Source organism: Triticum dicoccoides, chromosome 3B (genome assembly GCF_002162155.2).
Source record: "Triticum dicoccoides isolate Atlit2015 ecotype Zavitan chromosome 3B, WEW_v2.0, whole genome shotgun sequence".
Lineage (NCBI taxonomy): Eukaryota > Viridiplantae > Streptophyta > Magnoliopsida > Poales > Poaceae > Triticum > Triticum dicoccoides.
This window is the reverse complement of record NC_041385.1, coordinates 199,191,238-199,206,233: the sequence shown is the minus strand read 5'-3', so window position 1 is coordinate 199,206,233 and position 14,996 is coordinate 199,191,238. Positions and strand designations below refer to the sequence as shown.

Below are 14,996 nucleotides of genomic sequence, written 5' to 3'. Positions count from 1 at the left end.
ACATCATTTGAGGATATTAGAACAATTAATGGAGTAGTTCGCCCAACATACAAATCAGCATGCCAAGCGCTTGGATTTCTTGATGACGATAGTGAGTGGATTGAATGCATCAATGAAGCATCAAGTTGGGGATCAGGGATACGATTACGGCAGCTATTCACCACAATATTATGCCATTGTGAGGTGACCAGCCCAAAAATGTTCTGGGATTCAACATGGGAGGCACTATCTGAAGATATCCAGTACAAAAGAAGAATAATCCTAAACTTTCCTACGCTGCAGCTAACTGATTCATAGAAAAAATCATATGCTCTGATCGAGATAGAGAAACTAATGAGGCAAGCTGGAAAGACACTAAAGGACTATCCAGGCATAGAACTACCAAATGCTACTGAACTTGAACAACTTGGGAACAGAATGATAAATGAAGAACTTAGCTACGACTCACAAGCACTAAAGATTGAGCACCAAACCATAGTTAGCAATCTTAACTATGGCCAGAAAATTGCCTTTGATGCCATAATGGAATCAGCTTACAGAGGACTTGGAAAACAGATATTTGTAGAGGGCTACGGTGGCACAGGCAAAACTTATCTATGGAAAGCAATCACAACAAAGCTACGATCGGAGGGGAAAATAGTGCTTGCGGTAGCATCATCTGGCATTGCAGCATTGCTCCTCCAAGGTGGAAGAACAGCGCACTCAAGATTCCACATTCCAATAAATATCACAGAAGAATCAACATGTGAAATAAAACAAGGCTCACATTTGGCTGAACTGGTAAAGAGGACCTCACTGATACAGTGGGACGAGGCTCCTATGGCACACAAACACTGCTTCGAGGCACTAGACAAAATCCTTAGGGATATTCTAAGGTTCCAAAACCAAAACAGTGACGAAAGGCCATTTGGTGGCATGACAGTTGTGCTAGGAGGCGACTTCAGACAAATACTTCCAGTGGTTACAAAGGGAAAGAGAGAGCAGATAGTAAATGCCTCAGTCAAAAGGTCATACCTATGGAAGCACTTCAAAATATTTAGACTAACTAAAAACATGCGGCTGAAGTGCCTATCAGAAGATCCAATACAAAAGCAAAATGTGGCTGAATTTGCAGAATGGATATTACAAATTGGCGACGGAAAACAAACAAACGATGAAGGAGATGATTGGGTAAAAATACCTAAAGACATAATTCTGCAAAAAGGAGAAGACCCGAAAGAAGCGATAGTGAAAAGCACGTACCCAAACTTGCACCAAAACTATCGTGACCGTGAATTTCTTGAAGAAAGAGCAATACTATGTCCAAGGAATGAAACAGTTGATAAGATAAATGACTACGTAATGAGCCAAATACAAGGTGAAGAGGTGACATACCTAAGCTTGGACACTGTATGCAAGGCAACAACAAATTACAACACCATGGAGAATATGTGTCCAACAGAGTTCCTTAACAAATTGACCTTCCCAGGAATTCCAAACCACGAGCTAAAACTGAAGGTAGGCTTGCCGGTTATGCTCCTACGCAACATCAATCAAGCGACAGGTTTATGCAATGGTACAAGAATGACTATCACACAGCTGGGAAACAGGTACATTGAGGCACAAATAATCACAGGAACACACGTCGGTGACAAGGTATACATACCTAAAATCATTATGTCACCAAGCGACTCGAAGTGGCCCTTCGTGCTGAAAAGAAGGCAATGTCCTCTATCAGTTTGTTTTGCAATGACCATAAATAAAAGCCAAGGTCAATCCCTAGACAAGGTGGGTCTATATTTGCCTAAGCAAGTCTTCTGCCATGGCCAACTATAGGTGGCATTATCAAGAGTCACAAACAGAGAAGGATTAAAGGTGCTGATTGACGACACAGAGTGCCCAAGCGAAGATAGCGCAAAGAATATAGTATACAAAGAGATCTTCTAATTTTTGTCATTCAATTAAACAATAAAATGTATGGTTCAAAAGCATGATGTTCATGTGTTAGATATGTCAGGAAATACTGTATACAAAAGGATATTATAGATTGGGTTTCTAATTATTTTTTCAACAGGAAAAAAGAACATGACAATGCAGATTATTGTTACCATACACTACATTCATGAATACAGATGTTAACAAATGTGTATGGCTAGCTAACTTTTTTATCCTAGATATGATACTGATCAATGAGCAGGTCTGTTTACTAACATATTTGATTGGAATTTTATTAGTCAAATTAAGAAACAGTTACTAACCATATTTGATTGTACAGTGTGAAACAATCCATGCTACTATTTGGAAGAATCTTATAGACACTTTTAGATTTAAATGAAAGCCAAAAAAACAATGCTTTAACATGAAGATGAATTACGTAAACAAAAGCCCAGGAGAACAAGGATGTTATCTAGATAATTAGTAGATTAGTAGCTTATGAAATAAATAGTACGACCACCTATTTGCATCGACAACGATAAGTGAGAGTACTTGACATCGACATAGATAAGAAGGATACTTATTAGATTAAGGGTACGAATGTTAGCAATGTTCTTACTCTAAAACAGATTAATAGCTTTCTTTATGTAGTTTCCTTTACAAACATGCTAATTTAGCCAAATCTGTTAATAGACAGGAACATAATACAAGACAAGAGTTTCACACATTAGGATTCATTTCACAATACTATACTTTGCCAAATCTAGACGAGGCCATTCGCAATAGATAGTAACATACCTTGCTTTTGCAACTTAATAGCAGAAGAGGATGTAAGCATATCAACGACCTCTCTACTGTGTACATACAGATAGTTTAGCCTGGCACTGCTATTCTCACAAAAGAAAAACGGTCCCACATTTAGAATTAGCCGCAAAGAAAATACACTATCTAATCACATTAATTGCTTATGTCACTAAAAATTTGCTGGCAACTCAAATATGTTTCGCGGTTACTTGATGTGGTGACCAAAAGTTACATGAGAAAATTCAACAAGCCAGCTTCAGCTCAACTAACCTATACCAAAATTAATAACCAGGGTGAACAGACAAGAGGTGAGGCCTTTGCAATTTAAGAAAATAAAAAAACTGATTGATACATATGAACCAATCCTGTTCATAAGGTGTTTTTTCAGACAGAAGGCACCATAAAAAATTATTTCTTGCTAAAAAGCAAATTAAAAATAGTATGGAGTACCACACTGCTACGGATAAAGTACAAGAAATAATATTCCACATCCTTGAGAATGCAACAAACGCGTCCACGCACTGGCAAAGTGTGTCCGTACATACATGAAGAGATTGGAAGAAGAAAACTAGCCGCGCGTAAATCACTGAAATTGAAAACTTAAACTGCAGCTAGACACATGTATTTCTCACATTAAGCTGATTCTTTTGCTACCTACCTCAGTAAACGTGCATCTAAAACTACTCTTTTTACTATCAATCAATAATTAGATACAAGGGCACCTTGCTAGGTTCAGTTAGACTAAATTCAAGCAGATCCATATTTGTGCTTTACTGTACTCTATTCTATACTGCAAAATTCAGAGAACAAGTATAAGTGCCTATCTCTAGACAGAAAGTTGTGGTATGATTCCTAATTTCACACGAAAAGTTGTTTACCAATGGAAAGATAAAATCTTATTCTGATTTCTAGATCATTCAACTTCAAAAAAACTTATATGGTTCCAATAACATTTACATTTTGGTACAAGTACAGACACTCGCAGAAATATTCAGGTCTTGCTGAAATTTGTTCCTCCGTGACCTCCCTCAATGCCTAAGCAGCCCCAGCATCCAGGGCCTCCGGCTACGACAATTTTGAGCAGCGAGGTCGCCGAGATCCACCCACTCATCCAGCCACATGTGCCACCACCAAGGAAGAAAAATCAGGAGAAAATAAGAGACATGTGGATCTGGGATAACATGAGGATTAGTTTCCTGATGGGGCACAGCGACGCCGTCCTTCGCCGGCGGCAAATCAGAAGAAATGGTAGATGTGTCTGAGGAGCCTGGTGGGGGTCATACGAGAGGAGAGGAGAGTTCTTTATTTTACTAATAGGGAAATGAGAGATATTTCTTTTTAATATGTAGATGACTGCGACTATGGGCAGTTTTACTTAGAAAAAAAATAATATGGGGTTGTAATCATCTACACTCTAATGGGATTGCAGAAATGTACGTTGGGCATGACAAATATCATACATCAGCTATGCAAGATTGGGTACAGATATTTTATTTAAATTCTTCGTATGGAATACACAGATCCTAGCAAACATAAAAAAACATGAAAAATTGCTCTCTTTTCTGCCGATGAATAAATGCTCTTAAAAAGAGGAAACTTACTTCCCGTAAAAAAATATGGATGAAACTTATACATCATTCGTCAAAGGATCATATGATCTAAATCTATAGATTTTTCACCTGTACATCATTAGCAAGATTAGTAAGAATCAAAAAACATTTATTCCAAAATTCATGCTGGAAAGTAAAAAACTTTTAATATTTCACAAACTACTATAAACGATTCAAAATGAAGGTCATTTGATGCAACAAAAACTAAAAACTAAATGTCAGGCAAAACTAAAATAAGAGTAGATAGAGAAATTGGAAAATACTTATGAATCTTGAGGCTGTAAAAATAAATAAGACGAAAATAAAAATATTATGAAATTCCGTATACTATATGTTCAAATCCATAAATTAAAACGGAAGACATCAACTATCCTAAATATAAAAAATAACAAAAACAACTCTAGCCGCCACATTTATCCACATAGGCTAAAAACAAATACTTCGTCGATCTAGAGAATAACGGTTGAGATGTTACATGATCTAAAAGTTATGCACAACAATAACATGTTCAAATATTAGCATTGTCACGACTCAAAAACATGTGCTATATCACGTATTTCTTGCTAAAAAATGGTATATTTTTTTACAAAACAAAAGGTACGTGTGTCAGTATCATATACGGGGGCAAAAAATCATCAGTTCTTCGGCCGGCCGGACAATACTAATTGATATGGACATTAATTTTGATGCATGATCTTTAAAGGCAAGTAGAAGTACGATGTACATGTGAATATTTTTATGTAATAAATCATGGGGCATGCTCTATTTACAGTCGTTGAGATTATAAAAATCAATGGAAAAAAGTACAACACTCAAATGCTTCAGTTTTAAATTAAGTATTAGACCTTTTAAACAATTTAACAAATGGTATTACATTGGATATAATGTAAACCCATCATGACTTATGATTATTATCTATGTGGATTATGTAGATCAAAATTTGTCATCTAAGTTGCACTAAAATTTAATGTTCTATTGAAATAACATGGTTGTACTATTGTACAAAATAAGCTACGGTAGGAAGAAATTCGCCAAAAAAAAGGCTATGGTAAGAAGTGTGAAGGAAATATGGCAGCATTCATCTGAGTATAAATTGGCAAAATAAATGAGTGCATGAGAGATGATCCACATAAAACAATCCATCAAAATACGAGTAATATACATTGTTTAAAAATACATGGTTGTAATTAATTATACTTAAAATAAAGAAATATAATAAAATTAAACATAGACATGAAAACAACAAGTAATGACTATATAAGATAGAATGTTTTGGAGATTACGGATAACATACATCGATAAATACTAGGCTTAGATCAATGGTCAGGCAACACACAATATGCGATTAAGATATAAAAATAACATATATTTCTTTATTATTAAATCTAGCCGCGCAAATGCGCGGGTCACACCGCTAGTTCCCTTAAGAACACTAGCTTTCGGCTTCACCCAGTCTGAGGTACACGTCCGGAGTACCCGGCAGTAACAATCGCAGAGGTGCTCCCCTTATGCCCTAGCCGAACTAACGGGAACGTAGGGCATAAACACATGAGCCAGGCAACCCAGCTTGGCCACAACTTAAGTCATATCAATGCATATAATGGTGAAGAAAAGGTACATATGGGGAAGTGACACATATGCGGTGAGCATGATGCCAGGAAGATAATTATATTAAGCTTCTGTATGAGAAGCCCCTAGGTATAGTGAGCGCGCATACTTTGAGGATTTAGAGCGTCAAGAGTGTGTAGTCGAGTCACACTTAAAGCCTTAGAGACATAAAGATAAAGGGAAAGGATATAATAATAAATAAATAAGGCAGAGGGAAGGAGACGAACACAGAGTTCGGCGCTAGGCGTAGAATCTTTGGAGTCTGGCCCCATTCCATGGGTTCGGCTTGAGTCGATTATCTGATGCATCACGCAGGCGGTATGCTCCTCCGGTGAGAACTTTATCAATGATGAAGGGACCCTCCCATTTGGGCTTGATCTTGTCCTTTTTCTTCTCCGATAGGCATACAACGAGTTCGCCAACGTTATAAGATTTGGCCCATACTTCTCTGTTTTGATACCTGCGAGCCTGTTGCTGATAGAATGTAGAACGGGCTTTTGTGATGTCACGCTCCTCCTCCAGGGCATCTAAACTGTCCTGCCGATCAAGCTTATCTTATCTCTCTTCATACATGCGCACTTGAGGTGAGTCATGAATGATATCACAGGGCAATACCGCCTCTGCGCCGTACACCATGAAGAATGGTGTGTATCCACTAGTGCGATTTGGCGTTGTCCGCAGCCCCCATAGTACGGAGTCGAGATCCTCGACCCGGTGTGTGTCTGATTCCTTCAGGGATCGTACTAGTCTAGGTTTGATGCCGCTCATAATAAGACCATTTGCTCATTCGACTTGACCATTTGTTTGGGGGTGATAGACGGAGACGTAATCGACCTTAATGCCCATGTTGTCGCACCATGTTTTCACCTCGTCGGCTGTGAAGTTGGAGCCATTATCGGTGATGATGCTGTGGGGGACACCGTAACGGTGCACGACCCCTGATATGAAGTCTATCACCGGTCCGAATTCGGCCATTTTAACTGGTTTGGCCTCTATCCATTTGGTGAATTTATCCACCATGACCAACATGTATTTTTTCTTATGGCTTCCTCCTTTAAGGGGTCCGACCATATCGATCCCCCAGACCACAAAGGGCCAAGTTATGGGGATTGTTTGGAGAGCGGTGGCCGCCATATGGCTTTGGTTGGCGAAGAGCTGGCAACCGCAAAGGGCCAATGTTGGACGAGGTCCTGTGCGTCTGCTCAGGCTGTCGGCCTGTAGAAACCTATACAGAAGGCCTTGCTTACAAGGGCCCGAGCTGTGGCGTGGTGGCCGCCGAGTCCAGCATGAATTTCGGCCAAGAGCTGCCGCTCTTCCTCTTCGGAGATACATCTTTGAAGTACCCCGGTAGCGCTTTTCTTATAAAGCTCTCCCTCGTGGACCTTGTAGGCTTTAGAGCGCCGCACAATGAAACGTGCCTCATTTTGGTCCTCGGGGAGTTCTTGCCTATTTAGGTAGGCTAAGATGGGTTCGGTCCACGGGGTGATGACAGCCATGATTAGGTCGGCCAAAGGTGTTATTTCGGTGGCGGAGCCTCCGATTATGTCAGTGTGTTCGGGATCTGGGGTTGTGGTCGTATCCGAACTAGTATTGCCGGTCTCCCCTTGCCACACACGGATGGCTTGAACAACCTTTCCAAGAAGATGTTGGGTGGGACGGGGTCGCGCTTAGCGCCGATGCGGGCAAGGATATCCGCCGCTTGATTGTTTTCTCAGACCACATGATGAAATTCAAGCCCCTGGAACCGAGCTGACATTTTGAGGATGGCATTATGGTAAGCCAACATTTTCTGGTCCTTGGCATCGAAGTCTCTATTTATTTGAGATATTGCGAGGTTCGAATCCCCACACACTTCTAGGCGTTGGATGCCCATGGAGACAGCCATCCGCCATGCAACAGAGCCTCATATTCAGCTGCATTGTTGGAGTCTGTGTATAGTATTTGGAGTACGTATTGGACTGTATCTTCGGTGGGGGATGTAGGGACCACGCCCGCTCCCAGACCAGCCAGCATCTTGGAGCCGTCAAAGTGCATGATCCAATTGGAGTATGCACCGTACTCTTTAGGGAGTTCGGCTTCTGTCCATTCGGCGACGAAGTCAGCCAGTCCTTGCGATTTAATGGCTCACTTTGGTTTATATATAATGCCGAATGGGAGGAGCTCGATGGCCCACTTAGCAATCCGGCCCGTGGCATCGCAGTTATTTATTATATCATTGAGTGGTACTTCGAAGGCCGCCGTGATTGAACACTCTTGAAAGTAGTGTCATAATTTCCGGGATGCCATGAAGACCGTGTATGCTATCTTTTGATAATGTGGGTACCGTGACTTGCATGGTGTGAGGACAGTGGATACGTAGTATACCGGCTTCTGAAGCGGGAACTTATGTCCGTCCTCCTCTCGTTCGACGACGAGCACTACACTTACAACTTGTTGTGTTGCAGCTATATATAATAGCATGGGTTCGCCAATGTTTGGTGCGGCCAGGATTGGGTTGCTGGCCAAGAGGGCCTTTATTTCTTTCAGTCCGGCTGTGACCGCACCTTCCACTCGAAGTGTGCAGTGCGTCAAACAAGGCGATAAAGAGGTAGTGCCTTTTCTCCCAATTGGGAGATAAAACGGCTTAAGGTAGCCACGCATCTAGTTAATTTCTGGATTTGCTTGAGGTCTATTGGGGTAGCCAACTGTGACAAAGCTCGGATTTTAGCCGGGTTTGCTTCAATTCCTCTGTTGGAAACAATGAAGCCTAGTAGCTTTCCAGCGGGAACGCCGAAAACACATTTTTCCGGATTGAGCTTGATGTCATATGTTCGGAGGTTGTCGAACGTGAGCCTCAGGTCGTCTATTAAAGATTCTACGTGTCTGGTCTTGATGACCACATCGTCCATGTATGCCTGAACTGTTTTGCCGATTTGTTTTTCCAGGCATGTCTGAATCATGCGTTGGTAGGTTGCACCGGCGTTTTTAGCCCGAAAGGCATGGTGTTGAAACAGAAAGGGCCTTATGGGGTGATGAATGCCGTTGCGGCTTGATCGGACTCCACCATCTTGATTTGATGGTATCTGGAGTATTCGTCGAGGAAACACAATGAGTCGTGTCCTGCGGTAGCGTCCATGATTTGACCGATGCGTGGGAGGGGGAAGGGATCCTTGGGGCAAGCCTTATTGAGGTCCTTGAAATTGACACATAGGCGCCATGATTTATCCTTCTTTGGTACCATCACCAGGTTTGCTAGCCAGTCCGGGTGTTTTATTTCTCTGATGAATCCAGCTTCGAGTAACTTGGCTAGCTTCTCTCCCATAGCCTGTCGTTTAGGCTCTGAAAAGCGTCGTAGTGTCTGCTTGACCGGCTTGTATCCCTTCAATATGTTGAGGCTATGCTCGGCCAGCCTGCGTGGAATCCCTGGCATATCTGAAGGGTGCCAGGCGAAGATGTCCCAATTCTCGTGTATGAACGTCCGCAGTGCAGCGTCAATTGTGGGGTTCAGCTGTGCCCCGATGGCTGCTGTTTTTGTAGAGTCCATTGGGTGGACTTGGAATTTGACAATTTCGTCCGCATGTTTGAAAGAGGTGGACTTGGATCGCTTATCGAGTAACACGTCGTCCCTATCCGCTGTGGAGCGTAATGCAGTTAAATCTTCGGCCGTGAGGGCTTCGAATAATGCCTTGAGGGCCTGGGCGGCGGTTTTATTTTTGGCGTGAAGTGCTATGTCCGGATCACTGGCTAGAGTTATGATTCCGTTGGGCCCGGGCATCTTGAGCTTCATGTACCCATAATGGGGTATAACTTGGAAACTCGCGAAAGCGTCCCGCCCTAAAAGGGCATGGTATCCACTACTGAACAGGGCCACTTGGAATGTTATCTCTTCGGACCTGTAATTTTCCGGCATGCCGATTACCACATCGAGTGTGATTTTTCCCGCACATCATGCCTCCCGACTACGGATAATCCCTCGGAAGGTCGTGCTGCTTTGCTCAATGCGGCTCTTGTCTATTTCCATTTTGTTGAGAGTTTCCTCGTAGATGAGGTTTAATCCGCTGCCACTGGCCATGAGCACTTTAGTAAGCCGGAAGCCGTCCACAATTGGACTAAGGACCAAAGCGGCTGGTGCTCGGACTGTTCGGAATTGAGGTTCATCACTAGCATTAAAGGTTATGGCCATGTCGTTCCAGGGATTTATTGCTGCAACGTGGCAGACTTCGGCAAGGCCGCGGAGTGCTCTCTTGCGCATGTTATTCGAGGCGAAAGTCTTGAAGACTGTCAACACTGTATTGTTGTTTTCTGTTGGATGATGCTCTACGATATTGTTAATGAGGAGATCCTCGCTGCTCTTGGCCACCTGCCGAAGTATCCAACATGGTCTAAGGCTGTGTGTTGGTACGGTATCCGGTGTGGTGTGAATTTTGCATGGCCTATTGAGCCATCCCTCCAATACGGTTCCGCGCCCTATAGTGGGCTTTTGTTTCTTTGTGATTGGATTGGGTGTCCTGCGAGGGCGCACCCTTTTGGTTTGGACAACGGGTTTAGTGAGAGCCGGAGGATCCCAGAATTTTGCCTGGGTTTTCTAGGCGCTTTCCATCGCACAGTACTTTTGTACTATGGCCGCCAAGTCAGTGAATTGTGATATGTCACGGCGACTTATGCCGTTAAGGATTCCCTTGTCCGTGCAATTTTTGCAAAAGAATGAGATTGTGTCTTCCTCCCGACAATCCTTAACCTTGCTCATTACAAGGAGGAATCTGGCCCAAAAGTGATGTACTGTCTCTTGGGATTGTTGTCTAATGTGGGAAAGATTGCTTGTATCTAGGCGGGTGGGTGGATTTAAGTCCGAACCTTGACCCGATCCAAGACCCATAGGCGGAGAAATTTCCGAACTTGGTAGTTCGGGTTACGGGATGTTGCCCAATTTTTCTGGCCCACTATCCGATTCTAAATTCGGAGCTTGGGTCAAGTCCTCCCGCAAGCGGGTATCCGATTCAAAGAGCTCGGGAATCCGGACATAGATCATCCTCAAAATAGAGGAAGAGTCGGTGCATTGCTCCTCCACCACCACTATTTGATGGGTGACTGGTGGAGAGTTAATCTCTCTTTGATCGGGTTTAAGCATAATCCGATCATAGTTGGTAACACTCCCAGGGCGGCGATGCGATCCAAGAGCTCATTCAAGGACGAAAGTTCCATCAGATCCATCCGCTCAGCATATTCCCAGCTGACGTGGAGGCTGTTCTCGATGACCCGAGAAGTCATCGTCAGCACGGTGACTGAACGGGCGGTCATGACGAAGCCGCCTAGTCGTAAGGTTTGGCCTAAAGCTAGGGCTCCCCCCGAAGCGACGTTGTCCTTGATAACAAGGTGAGCCATCAAACCTTTTTCGATGTCACAGTGGAACTCTCAATGAAAGCACCAATGTCGGTGTCATAATCGGCGGATCTCGGGTAGGGGGTCCCAAACTGTGCGTCTAAGGCTAATGGTAACAGGAGGCGGGGGACACGATGTTTACACAGGTTCGGGCCCTCTCTATGGAGGTAATACCGTACTTCCTGCTAGATTGATCTTGATGATATGAGTATTACAAGAGTTGATCTACCACGAGATCATAGAGGCTAACCCTAGAAGCTAGCCTATGATTATGATTGTTGTTGTCCTACGGACTAAACCCTCCGGTTTATATAGACACCGGAGGGGGCTAGGGTTACACAGAGTCAGTTACAGAGAAGGGAATCTACATATCCGAATTGCCAAGCTTGCCTTCCACGCAAAGGTGAGTCCCACCCGGAAACGGGACGAAGTCTTCAATCTTGTATCTTCATAGTCCAACAGTCCGACATAAGCATATAATTTGGCTGTCCGAGGACCCCCTAATCTAGGACTCCCTCAGGACCCTAACGGCGTCCTGGATTTGGGGGTATCTGTCGGCGTTCTGGCAACGGGGGTCCCCAGACTTGCCTGTCTGCGGCCTGCGGCGTGGCTCAAGTGGGGGCCCAGTGCGGCCCAGCTTCATCAGCTCAAGCTAAAGACCCTCGCGAGGGGCCAAGCCTCGCGTGGCGGACGACAGGAAGCTTCCTCAGGAGCAGCCTCATCAGGCAGGTTCGCGAGGAGGCGGAGACATCAAGGGGGGGTACCTCGCGAGGAGCCCGTGACGCAAGCAATGACGATCGTGACCAGGAGGGCGCCAGGCGGGCGCAGGCCTGCGCAGTGTCCTTGTTTCCCCTTCGGTGCAAAGGGGGAAAGCACAGGCCAAGGCATCAGGCAAAGGTTACTGTTTCGGTGCAACAAGACCAAGACCAGCAGAACGGCAGGACGAAGGTCATCGTGGAGCCCAGGAAGGCGTCATCGTAAGAGCCTTTGGCAGTCGAAGACCAACTTTAGTCAGGATAAGTGTACTAGATGTTCCCTTCAAAATGGCCAATTGTTGGTGCCCTTCCCGCTCATTATTTGGGAAGAGGCCCAGGGCCTCCATCTATAAATAGAGCTAGCCACCACAGGGAAAAGGGGGGGCGATTAGAGAGAGAGGCGATTGAACTCACCCAAGTAGTTCGTCGCACCAGCTCAAGAGCAGCCCCTTGCGAGGCTATTCTCCTGTTGTATTGTTCATCATTAGCCCCTGAGGCAATCCACCACACCACACACTGGAGTAGGGTATTACACCACAATGGTGGCCTGAACCAGTAAAAACCTCGTGTCCCTTGTGTGTTCTTCTTTCTAGCTTAGATTCCTTGCGAAGCATCGAGACGTGAGCTGGTAGGGGAAAGATCTTCGTGCGCACCCTAGTGTTCGAACCTCAAGGGTCTGCCAAAACCCGAAATCTGACATTTGACGCACCAGGTAGGGGTGCGCCGGAATCTTTCTTCCATTGGTCATGTCAGATCTTCCGTCGTATCCATGGTTGAGGCTCGCCGGGCTCGCGCCGAGCGTCGGGCCGCTCTCGCCACCCGCGTCGCCCAGACGGCCCCCGTCGGTGGACGCCCCTGTGGTTCCCCGCCGCCTACCGCCACCGGCCCGGCGGGGAATGAGCAGCAGGCCTCGTCCCTGCATCCTTCGGTGCGGTGGGAAGGTCGCACCGCCACCCCGTCGCTGACTCCAGCCGGTCCGTCATCCCACGTCCGTCGCGCCCCCACGGACGCGCACGCTGTGCTGCTCTTAGCGCATGAGCTCCTGCACTACCATCCCGTCGATGACCTATACAAGGACTGGCTCTCCCGCATCACCGAGATCGTCAGCGCCGCTGGGGGCTCTCCCTTGCGCAGGGGGCGAAGATCGGGAGGTGCCTCCGCCACCTCCTCCCCAACAAGGCACCCTGGCTCCGAGGCGCGCGGCCCCAGGATGAGACCCTCCACGTCCGGTGCCCGCGCAACAAGAAAGGAGCTGCCAAGAAATCCCTCGTCCCCAAGAAGGTGCTCGCGTGCTCCCAGCACCGGTGCGCCATAACCGCGTTCCTGCGCCACCATGTCAAGACCCCGCGCTGCTGCAAGCAGCGGCGCGTGGGAATTTCCAGGAGCAAGCCCCGCACCAGCAAAGGGCTCCGGTGGCCACCGCAGGCTGCCGCGCATTCACCCCCGAGCTAAGTAGTGTCGCATGGCCAGGCAAGTTCAAGCCTGACCTGCCCCCTCGCTATGATGGCACTGCAGATCCCGCGGAGTTCCTACAGCTCTACGAGCTGGGCATCGAAGCCGCCAGCAGGGACGAAAAGGTCATGGCGAATTGGTTTCCCATGGCGCTCAAGGACGGTGCCCGCACCTGGCTCCTGGCACAATCTCCTCCTGGGACGAGATGCGCACCCGCTTCATCGCTAACTTCCAAGGAACTCGCGACCGGCCTCCGGCCATGAGTGACCTATGCTGCATCAAGCAACAACCATGAGAGACCCTGCAGAAGTACATCCAGCTCTTCAACAACGCTCGCCTCAAGATCCCCAGGGTGACTGAGGAAGCCATCATCTCGGCCTTCTCCGATGGCGTGCGTGACATCAAGATGAAAGAGGTGCTAGCAATCCATGAAGACCTGTGCACATCCCTGGAGCTGTTCAAGGACGCGAAGCGTAAGGGAGCTGCTGTGCTCACAGCAGAGCCAGACACCAAGCAAGACAGGGATCAGCCTGAGTCATCCAAGGGCAGCCTGTACTGCGCGTACCATGACCTCCACACCCACAACACCAACGAATGCCAAGAGCTCAGGGCCGTGCGAGATGGGTGTTTCGGCCGACGCCCCGAGCGCAACGATCGGGGCTATGGCCGAGGAGGAGGAAGAGGTGGAGGACGATGGGAAGACCGTGGCCCTCGCGAATTGTGGCGTGACCTACCTCGCGAGGACCGCTAGCAGGACCAGCCTCGCGAGGGAGGTTGGAGGGATCAGCCTCGTGAGGATCGCCCGCACGGCAACGCAGGCCTCCCTCCTCTGCCACCGCCGCCAAGGAGGAATGAAGACCAGCATCACGACGAGGGGGCTGGAGGCTTCCAGGATCCACGTGCAATCGCTTGCATCCTGGGCGGCGCCCAGGCCCCAGCCTCACAGCGCATCTTCAAGCAGTTTGCTCGCGAGGTGAATGCAGTCCTCCCCAAGCTTGAGGCCACGTGCCCCCTCAGGTGGTCTGCGTGCGCTATCACGTTCAGCTCAGCGGATCAGCTCAAGTGTGGAACAACGGCCGGAGTCCTCCGATGCTTTGTTCCCCAGTCATCAGCAACGTGCAAGTCACCAGGACGCTCATCGATGGCGGAGCAGGACTCAACGTCCTGTCCGTCAAGACATTTAACAATCTCCAAGTGCCATATGATCAGCTTCAACCAACTAAGCCTTTCTCAGGAGTCACTGATGGTTCCACTATTCCGATAGGGCAGGTTCATCTTCCAGTCACCTTTGGGCAGCGCAACAACAACCGCACCGAGCTCATTGACTTCGACGTCGCCCACATTCGCCTGCCATACAATGCCATCCTCGGGTATCCAGCCCTGGCCAAGTTCATGGCAGTGACTCACCACGGCTACAATGTCCTCAAGATGCCAGGAAGCGGTGGAGTCATCAAAGTACCTTGTGAGGAAAGGGATGCAGTGTGTTCTCTTGAGC

At 46.7% G+C, this 14,996-nt stretch overlaps 1 long non-coding RNA gene across 1 annotated transcript; it reads right to left on the bottom strand.

The window, feature by feature from the left end:
- Window positions 1–1,432: 1,432 nt before the first annotated feature.
- LOC119281147 lies at window positions 1,433–2,805 on the bottom strand. The gene is made up of 3 exons (XR_005138281.1): window positions 2,713–2,805; window positions 1,646–1,689; window positions 1,433–1,518 (listed from the first exon to the last, which is right to left on the bottom strand). It is a non-coding gene; the product is annotated as an uncharacterized LOC119281147 (long non-coding RNA).
- Between the last annotated feature and the right edge of the window lie 12,191 nt (window positions 2,806–14,996).